This window comes from Physeter macrocephalus, chromosome 11 (assembly GCF_002837175.3).
Source record: "Physeter macrocephalus isolate SW-GA chromosome 11, ASM283717v5, whole genome shotgun sequence".
Lineage (NCBI taxonomy): Eukaryota > Metazoa > Chordata > Mammalia > Artiodactyla > Physeteridae > Physeter > Physeter macrocephalus.
In genome coordinates, this window is record NC_041224.1 from 151,717,835 (window position 1) to 151,727,806 (window position 9,972).

Genomic DNA, 9,972 nt, shown 5'->3' on the forward strand with positions numbered 1-9,972 from the left:
GCCAGGCTTCCACACTCCTGTCGTCCCCGCATGAAAACGGATGCATCTTTATCCAGAGAGCTCCTCTGAGAAGCACATCCTCTGACATCCTGAGGAGGGCAGGTGACGGGAGGTGGGCAGCTACTGTCACTTGATCAGGAGTCCCACACCCTGTGACATCTGCTCTCCCTCCCCCGGCTGCCACCCCCATCCTCAGCTCTCAGTAACTTGGCTTTCACCCCAGGGACTCTACGGAAGTTCTTTTGATTACCAGAGCTCTTTGAAACGGCCCAAACGCTTCCTCTTTCAGTCCACCCTGTCTTACCCTGTAGAGCTTTTCTCCCAAAGGATGCAAGTACTCAGGCATCAACAGCATCGACCTCGACCAGGAGCAGGTTGGAAATGCAGAATTCCAGGCCTAGCCCCACGGAAGCAATCTGCCCCTTAGCGAGATGCCTGGGTTTGAGAAGGACAGTTTTATCTGCCCATGTTGAGGGGGACAGCTCTTTCCTCCACTTTGCCAAATTAAGGAGTGAGGGCTGCTGTCCTTTTACAGGACTTCGTCCCCCAGGGCTCAGTGACTGTCAAGCAATGGGCACACTTAAAGTCAAAACCCTGGGTTTGCCCGCTCTGGTCAGCTTTTGCATCCCCAAGCTGCAGAGGGTAGAGCCTGGGTCTCTCTGTGCCTAAATGATTCGGTAGAATAAGTGCTGCCGTCCAAGGGAGAGAAAGTGAAGCCTAGAGTACCGAGTGCTAGTGCTGTTGCTGGATACTCAGCGGACACTGAATCAGGGCACTGTGCCTTTAAGAAAGATGAAAGCATATCTCGGGGGTGGAGCCTGGCCCAATTATCCAGGTCCTGGGAAGTTGCTAGGGCCCGCCTTTGTTGAGACCAGGCCTTGGCGGTTCTGGTTTGCAGTTCTGGCAGCCCCGGCCCTGCGTCCCTACCTCCTGCCACACGACTGAGCTTTGGCACCGGTGAGCATCCCTCCCACCCACCCACCCACCCACGAGCTCTCTGTGCCGCCGTCTTTCCAAGCCTAGTGTTGACAGCTATCATTTTCAAACTCCTCTTCAGGCCTTTCTTCTTCCTTTCAAGTTCAGGCTCTCCCGTGGTTAAAATCAGCTTCTCTACATTTTCCCTCTCCTACCTGTCAGCCTGTGCTGGGTGGGGAGCAGCCAAAAGTAAGGAAGAAGGCTGATTTTCTAGGCTGAACTTCAGAGGGTGAAGGTGAGGCCACCCAGTCTGCTGGCTGAGCAGGTGTTTTGAGTGTGTGTGTGTGTGTGTGTGTGTGAGTGAGCGAGAGAGAGAGAGAGAGAGAGAGAGAGAGAGAGAGGGAGAGGGAGAGAGAGAGAACGCTGGAATCAATGACTCTCTGGGGAGAGGCTCCAGGGGTCCCATGCCTCCAACCCTTACCTGGTATTCCAGGTACACACAGTAGGTACTCAACAATAATGGGCAAAGATTAAGAAATGCAGAGTAATGGCAGGAGAACTGGTCTGGGAAGTTAAGGCACTTGGATTGTATCTCCAATTCCACCTGTATCTCTTTCAAAGCTCCTTAACTTCCCCAGGCAGGCACTTTCTATAAAAGAGGCCAATAATTCCATCCTCACCTCCTCTGGCTACTGTGAGACCAATTAGATGACTGAGGAGACATTTTCTTCCAAGGACCAGAGAACAGAACCAGGTGGGTGGAAGTCACAAGGGGGCAGATTTTAGGTCAAAATCAAGAAGAAATTTCCATTAACCAAAGTCCCTTCTATAGGCCACCTAATCAAGCAGAGAGCCTTCTGTTCTGGGAACCACTCAAGACAGGTGGATCAGCTGACTGAAGTCCTGCATGAGGGGGGCTGAACCCTGGGCTGTAAGGTCCCTTTGAAATGCGAGCGGCTACATTTTGGTGGATATCAAAGGGCTTTGGGAAGAATCTACGTGAGGCTGTAAGTATGTTGGCCGTTCTGCGCATTTCTCAGAAGCGCAGGCCAGGTTCAGGGACGGGAGACGGGCCCCAAAAGCCAGGGGAGAGCCAACTGACCACCTGAGCTCTGGCGTCACAGAGTGACCTTGCCGTTGCCGGCAGCACCTGGAGTCCAGAGCCTCTGCGTCGGGCAAGTGCACCGACAGAGAGCACAGGCGCTTTCAGCTCAGGCCCCCGCAGTGGGCTGACTCGAGCGGGAGCCGGCTCTCAGGACCCGTAGAGCCCAGGCTCCTCTGGCTGGGCCGCACGCTCCCAAGGGAGGAGGCCGATGGTGAGACTGGCCCCTCAAGGAGATGCGAGAGTGCTCAGACAGGGAGGCCAGGTGTCCTCCACCGTGAAATCAGACCCTGCAAATCTGGTACAAGCGGGGCCTCCCCGGGAGACAAGCCCACCCTTCTTTCCTGGTGGTTCTTAGCTATAAACTCTGATCAAAGGAAAAGTTATCTTTCACATCTGTCAAAGCCTACCCCTCAGCTCCAAGACTGAGAATCAGACCCTCTCCTTCCACTCCCTAAAGGTCCTTTTGGGAGGATTCTCTCCCATTCCACAAGAATTGACTCAGGGTGGCTGGACAGACAGCTCCTGCCATCAGCACCTCTGCAGGAGCCTGGTCCTCTCCACCCCACCATACACTTCTCCCCACCGTACGCACCCTCCGGTCTCTGCTGCCCAGCCTCCATGCAAGGGAGATTTTCTTCTGTAACTTGGGGAAGATAAAATATTTTTGGTAGGGGAAAGGCCAGAGGAGATAAAGGGGTGATTTGACATCCCTCCTTTTGGCTGGTCCTGTGAGCTGGTGTATCGCCCAATTTGGCAGTGGGGGTTAGGTAGGGAGGACAAAGTTGGAGCTGAAGGAGACCGTTGAGGAAACCTTGAACACAAGTACAGCTTCTCTGGGGCTCAGGAGAAGAGGTGCAGCTGAGGGTCGGGAGCCCTCCCCTCCCTACTCCCCTGCTTGAAGCCCAGCCCGCTCTGGCACCCCGGGGACTAGACGTGTTGGGAACCTCTGAGACAGCCCCAGGTGTTGATGGGCCCATGGTGGACGCCAGCCAGTGGGGGGAACTGAGCAGGGGAGGAAGCAGAGGTGCCAGGCAGCACAGAGAGAAATTTGGACCCCTTGGGTGGTAAGAGAGGAGAGAGAAAAAGTGCTGCTCTGAGAAGAAGCTTTGCAGTTAGGGAAGGAGAGTAACCAGAGTGGAACACACGTTTGGTTTAGCTGTTTTTATGTAGGAGAGACAGAAACGTGATTATAGACTGAGGAGGAGGAGCTCACAGAAAAGCCGAAGTTGAATCATTAGGAGAAAGATAATTAATGGATCAAAGACACAGGGCGCAGAAGGCATCCTGAAGGCAGAAGGGATTTTCCTTAAACAGGACAAGGGAGGAGGAAGGCAGGAAGGAGGTAGAGACCCACCCGGTAGCCTTCACCCCACCCCTGAAACGGAAGGGGAAGGTCCCTTACAGCACCCTCTGCAGACGTGGGGCTCAAGGAAGCAGAAGGTCTGAAGCGGCTGCAGTGGGGCTGGGGAGATGCTGCACAGGACCTGGGGACCTCAGGGCTTGAAGATGTGCCGAAGCCACCACAGCCAGCTGTGAGCCTCGGCTGGGAATCCATAGAGGGGACAAGTAGGGAAATGGCCCAAGAGTCACCAGGAGGGACTGCTGAGTGTAGACATTCACCGCCCCCGCCCCAGGGAGGTCTGGCCTGAAAACCCCAGGGGCCCACTTCTGGCTCTGTTCCCAAGATGCCATAATGATGGGATACTGGGCGAACCTGGAGACTCTTGGGGTTTCCTCCGTCTGGTTGGTGGAGCCAGTGGAAACTCATCGCCTGGCTTAGGAGTTGATGAAGGTGGGGAAAGCTGGCTAAAGACTCACTGTAGCTCTTGGGAAGAGCAGAGTATGTTATTAATGGCACCACCCACTGCCCCAGAGAGCAGATATTGAAGGCAAAGCAAATCCCGCAAGGCCCATCGAATTATTTCCTTGGGATGCAGTGTCTAGTGGCAAATGATGGAGAATTGGTGCCCAGGATATCGGGAGCCCAGCCTGACTGCCTCAGAAAACTGTGGGACTTTGCTTAGGTCATTGGCCTCCGTTTCCTCGTCTTCTTGGGGGTGTATTTGTGGTCACATCATCTGGTGAGGGAGCAACTTCATAGCAGTTGTGTCTTAGCAAATCTGAGAGCAGAAAGAGAGTCAAGAGTCAGTCAGGTTCACATCTCTTCTCCCCCCCACCCCCCACCCCGAATCAGCGCAGACATCCCCCAGATTCAGGAACAGGATCTGCGTGAACTGGTCCATCCAGTGCCCAAGGGCCCTCTGTCCCCCCCACCCCCACTCCCCAACCCTGCTGCCGTCATCAGACACAGGCAGCAGGGGTGGGGAATCTGTCCACCGCTTGTCACATGCTCTAGTCGCTGCACCAGCCTCTTTGCTGCTGATCCCGACCCGGCTCTCCAGCCGGCTCCGTGACCAGCACAGCTCGGGCTGTGCTCACCAATTTGGTGTCTGAACCCAGAACACCACCCGAGCAGCCCCAGCTCCCTGGCGGCAGGTGGCTTGTTCTCTGCCCCTACAGGGATCTGAGATTGATTTAGCCTGTTTCCGTGGCAGCGCTGGTTGCAGTTGCAGCATCTGCTTCCCCACGAGGCTGGGTGAGTCACGGCCGCCCACGCTAACCCGTGGCACAGACAATCCTGCCGGGAGCATGGATAAATCAGCAGGAGGTTGCTAGAGTGCTTTGCAGTGCCTGGTGGCTTCCTGCCCTGGGTCTCAGGCCCAGTACAAATAGTGCACTGGGCATAGGGCCATGGACTGGGCTTACCCACCCAGAAAACTGGCAGTCTCTACCCACGAGAGCTGTTAGATCAGCGTTGACTGAATTCAGAGTGGTTTTATCTTGTCTCTTGCCAGTAGCTGCAAGGCCTTATGGGAGAGAAATGCAGGTTTTCCGACTCCAAATCCAGTGCTCTCTTTCACTACCCAGCGATCAGCTCTCAAACTTGCCTTTCTCTGGCTACCTCAGCACCCAGGTTCCTTCTGGCTCTCATCCCAGGACCTTCCTTTGTGACACCCATCAGCCCTCCCCTCTGGACAACAGTCCTCCAACTGGATTCTTTCCCAGGCCTTCTCCTCCCTGAAACTTATCTTTTCTTCAACCTTTCCTCTCTACTGAATTGGGTAATCTGGAAAAAAAAAAAAAAAAAAAAAAAAGAGTTCCTTCTGTATCATTAAGGCTAATAGCAGGTTATAGGGCTCCTCTCAAAGGTATTGCTTTTATCCTTGACTTTGAGAGGCAGAACATCCATCTAAGGCAATGGTTTCTCAAAATAGATTTCCCTGGACCAGCATCAGCATCACTGGGGAGCTTGTTAGAAAGGCAAAATCTCAGGCCCCACCCCAGAGCGCTGCATCACAAACTCTGGGAATGAGGGTTGACAGTCTGTGTTTGAACAAGCGCTCCAGGTGATTCGAATACACTCCAGAGTTTGAGAACCCCTGGTGTGAGGAAGTGGGTCTGTGGCAGTGGGGATGGAGTGTTTTGGTCCTTACCTCTGGCTGTGGTCACCGCACAGCTGCAAGTGTCTCTGTTTTGTGTGAGCCACACTGCGGGGCTTGGGTAGGCAAAGACCCCAACTGCTCCAACTCTGGGGGCCTGGAGTTTTCCTCAATTATGTCCTTCCTCCAGATTGTGTGCATCAATGGAAAGAAGCTGGTGTGCTTTTTTTCTATGTGGAAAAGGCAGCGTTACCTTACCTACCACAGAGAGGGCCTTGGGGGTAAAAGGAAACCCACCTATTGGAAATGAACAATCCAGCCATTGTGTCCGGGGCCTAGGGCCCACAGAGCACATTTCCTAAGAGCTGAGGAATTCCAGCAGAGGTAAAAGGCACTGATAATACTTACTAATCAATGTACATTCCTCTTCCACCTCTCAGTTTTTTTTTTTTTTTAACATTTACTGATCACCTCTGTGCTTGGTCCAATAAACGGCCCCATGACCCAACTCACAGGAAAGTGAGAGCATCAGTCAGAATAGATCAGTCTATGCCAGGGTATCAAACAACCCCACAGTCTCAGTGGCTTAACGTAACAAAGGCTTATTTTATAAATGCTTCTTAGCCAATGAGGATTCTGCTCCACAGAATCTCTCAGGGGCTCAGGGTGATAGAATCCATCATCTTATAGCTGCCTTGGTCACCGCAGCAGGAAAAGAAACAGCTGGAGGGGGTCAGGCACCACCCACCCACCCCGCCCTGCCAGCCCAAAAAGTGAATCCTGGCACTTCTGCTGGCATTACACTGGGCAAATTTAGTCACAGGGGCCAGGAGGTGTGTGCAGGAAGAAAAATGGATACAGTCAGACATTAAAAGCCGTCACCACACTGGAGAAGACCCCTCATTTAATCCTCTTTTGCTCTTTAACAAGTCTTTGCAGCATCAGGCAGCAGGCCAGACCCCGGGAATGTGGTGACACCAGGGCTGCTGCCCTGCACAATCTGAGGAACATCACTCACACTGTGTTCTCTGTGACTCGGCCCCCTGGAGTTGTGCGATGCAGGAGCTCTGCCTCTGTTTTTCTTGGTCTGTTCTATTTTATCATGAATATCCATTCTCCCCAGCAGAAGAAACACTCTCAAAGGGCAGGGATGGTACCTGAGTAGCTCAGCACTATCATCTTCGAGTTTAGCACAGTGCCTGGTAGACTCAGTCAACGCTGGTTAAGTGGATGCTTGAAAATGAATAATTCTTGACTGTGTTTCCCACCAATCCCAGCCTTCAGGGAGCTTATAATCGGCCGAGTCAAGAGCTATACAAACAATGAACTGAAATATCAGAAAAAAATCTCATGCCAGAGAGAGCAAAACACATGTCACATAAAAATCTGGGCTATGTGGCTTGGAGCACAGAAAAGCACGGGGTCACTTTGACCCAGGTGGGGTCAAGGAAGCTATCCTTGTTCTGTCGGTGAAGCACTCAGGTCCAAAGAGGTTGATGGCCCTGTCTGACACGGGGTGAGCTGCAAAGCAGTGGAAGGACCCTGTTGTATCTCTTGGTCTGGTGTCGTTTTCTTCTCCCCACACTATTAACTAACAAATCGCTATATTTGCAGAGCAGTTCACAGTTTTCTGACAGCTTTCCTGTGCAGCTAAGACCTAAAATACCCTCAGGCGCCCAGCCCGAGAATTTGGTTAGCTTTTGGTGCTGCGTTCACTTCCCGTAGGGGTTGTGGGATGTGTCTTTTGTTGTGAGGCTGGAACGTTTAGTTCTCCCTGCCTGGCTCTACCTCACAGCACTTTCTCCCCACCTGCCCTACTCCCCAGCTACCCAGGACAGCCTCGAAGAGCAGGTAGCATTTCCAAAAGGCATCTGCAGAGAGGATGGGAAGGCTCCATTTCAGCAGTGATGGACAGAGAGAGGTGGAGGATGCCCACCTTCCCCCGCAGGCAGGAACGCGACCCATTATTTTGAGCTCGCAAGGGAACACAGTGACATAAGCTTCCCATCTGGCTCCCCAAACACTTTTGAAACTATTCCATCTCAAGTCCATTAATTTTATGGGGACTCTAAAGACAGGGCAAAGTTAGCGTTTATCGTCTGGAATCTCCATCATTCAGGCTTTGTCACTCTGTGTCCCTTTCTCTCTCACCTGCCTTCCTTCCCTTCTGCAAACCTCTCGCTGACTCAGGCCCAGCTAGGGCTCCATTCAGTCTAACAAACATTTCTTGAGTGCCAGCTCTGTACAAGGCCCATGCTGGGTGTTGGAGATTCAAGGATGAGTAGGACAAAGTCAGAACCTCAGGGAGCTTGCTGTCAGTGGGTTTGACCCAATCGTGACACCTTCCTAAGATACCTGCTTTCATCCTGTTCCACCTTCTACCCTCCCCCTTTCACAGAACACGTGTCCTCCTTAGATTCTTCTGTGTGCCAAGCAGTGAGCTAAGGGTTTGCATGCATTCTTTCATTTAAGTTTTCACATCAGGCAGATTCTATTATGTCCATTTGCCAGATAAGGACATTAAAGCTTAAGAGGTTATATAAATTGTCTAAGCTCACACAGCTAAGAAAGGGCCCAGCTGGGATCCCTCCCAGATGGACTGCCTTCAAGACCCACCTTCTTCCTTCTTCCATTGTAGCCACCAAAACTCGGCAGTTGGCTATCTACACTCAGAACAAAAAGAACAAGGAAATATCTAGGGCTTTAGCATTCTCTCTACCACCCCCTCCTTTTGACATTTAGGGTTTTGTTGTTGTTGTTGTTGTTGTTTTTAAGTCTAGTGATTCTTTCTAAGACCATGAACTTGGAGATCATTGTCTCAGATTCCTGGAGTTTTAAAAACTGGATGTTTTAAACATTTCTTCACCCTCTAGAGGGTAGGAGAAACCTTTTCTGACACCACCACTTGAGCACTGTGGTTTGGCCTCTGTCTCAGAAGTCATCTCCAGGAGTCCTGGAAACAGCATGGATGCTAGGCTGTCTTTTCACATCCTCGGAGAGGGAGTTTCAATGGTCCAAGAAGTGGTTCACACTGTCAGTCTACTGGAAAGCTTCATTCATGACCCTCTTTCATCCTGTGATCCCCTTGGAAGAGCAGGAGATGGCACAGACCCCCATGGAGGTTTCTGAAGGGTCCCATCAGGAAAATGGACAGCACTGGAGGGCCGTCTGTTGGTTGTCATGTGATTTGCATGTTGCGTGTAGTTTTCAAGCATTCCCACAAACTAGCCAAATATCTATGGCAGGATCCACAGTATGATTTTGTTATTCCGGTGTTTGAAGCTGTCAAGTCTTGATTTTTTTTTTTAATTGGGGTATAGTTGTTTTACAATGTTGTGTTAGTTTCTACTGCACAGCAAAGTGAATCAGTCATATGTATACGTATATGCCCTCTTTTTTGAATTTCCTTCCCATTTAGGTCACTGCAGAGCACTAAGTAATGTTCCCTGTGCTATACAGCAGTTTCTCGTTAGTTATTTATTTTATACATATTAGTGTATATATGTCAATCCTAGTCTCCCAGTTCATCCCGCCCTCCCTTTCCCCCCCTTGGTGTCCATATGTTTGTTCTCTATGTGTCTCTATTTCTGCTTTGGAAACAGGTTCATCTGTACCATTTTTCTAGATTCCACATATATGCGTTAATATACGATATTTGTTTTTCTCTTTCTGACATACATATACCACATCTTCTTTATCCATTCATCTGTCAATGGACACTTAGGTTGCTTCCATGACCTGGCTATTGTAAACAGTGCTGCAATGAACATCAGGGTGCATGTGTCTTTTTGAATTATGGTTTTCTCCGGGTATATGCCCAGTAGTGGAATTGCTGGGTCATATGGTAGTTCTATTTTTAGTTTTTTAAGGAACCTCCATGCTGTTCTCCATAGTGGCTGTATGCCTTTACATTCCCACCAACAGTGCAAGAGGGTTCCCTTTTTTCCACACCCTCTCCAGCATTTATTGTTTGTAGATTTTTTAATCATTATTAATTTATTTTATTTTTGGCTGCGTTGGGTCTTTGTTGCTGCGTGTGGGCTCTTCTCTAGTTGCGGAGAGCAGGGGCTACTCTTCATTGTAGTGTGTGGGCTTCTCATTGCAGTGGCTTCTCTTGTTGTGGAGCATGGGCTCTAGGTTTGCAGGCTTCAGCAGTTGTGGCATGCTGGCTCAGTAGTTGTGGCTCACGGGCTCTAGAGTGCAGGCTCAGTAGTTGTGGCACACGGGCTTAGTTGCTCCGCGACATGTGGGATCTTCCCGGACCAGGGCTCGAACCCGTGTCCCCTGCATTGGCAGGCGGATTCTTAACCACTGTGCCACCAGGGAAGCCCTGTTTGTAGATTTTTTGATGACGGCCATTCTGACTGATATGAGGTGATACGTCATTTGCATTTCTCTAGCAATTAGTGATGTTGAGCATCTTTTCATGTGCCCCTTGGCCATCTGTATGTCTTCTTTGGAGAAATGTCTATTTAGGTCTTCTGCCCATTTTTTGATTGGGTTGCTTGTTTT

At 50.8% G+C, this 9,972-nt stretch overlaps 1 long non-coding RNA gene across 2 annotated transcripts in view; it reads left to right on the forward strand.

Annotated features, from left to right (window-relative positions):
• Positions 1-877: 877 nt before the first annotated feature.
• LOC102990479 (uncharacterized) overlaps positions 878-9,972 on the forward strand; it is an 18,703-nt gene continuing 9,608 nt past the window's right edge. The window contains exons 1-2 of one of the 2 annotated variants that reach the window (XR_002890994.3): positions 878-957; positions 1,748-1,922. This is a non-coding gene — a long non-coding RNA (uncharacterized lncRNA). Of the gene's footprint in view, positions 958-1,564; positions 1,670-1,747; positions 1,923-9,972 lie in introns of those variants that run through there. The other variant, XR_008618699.1, reaches the window with a different exon arrangement.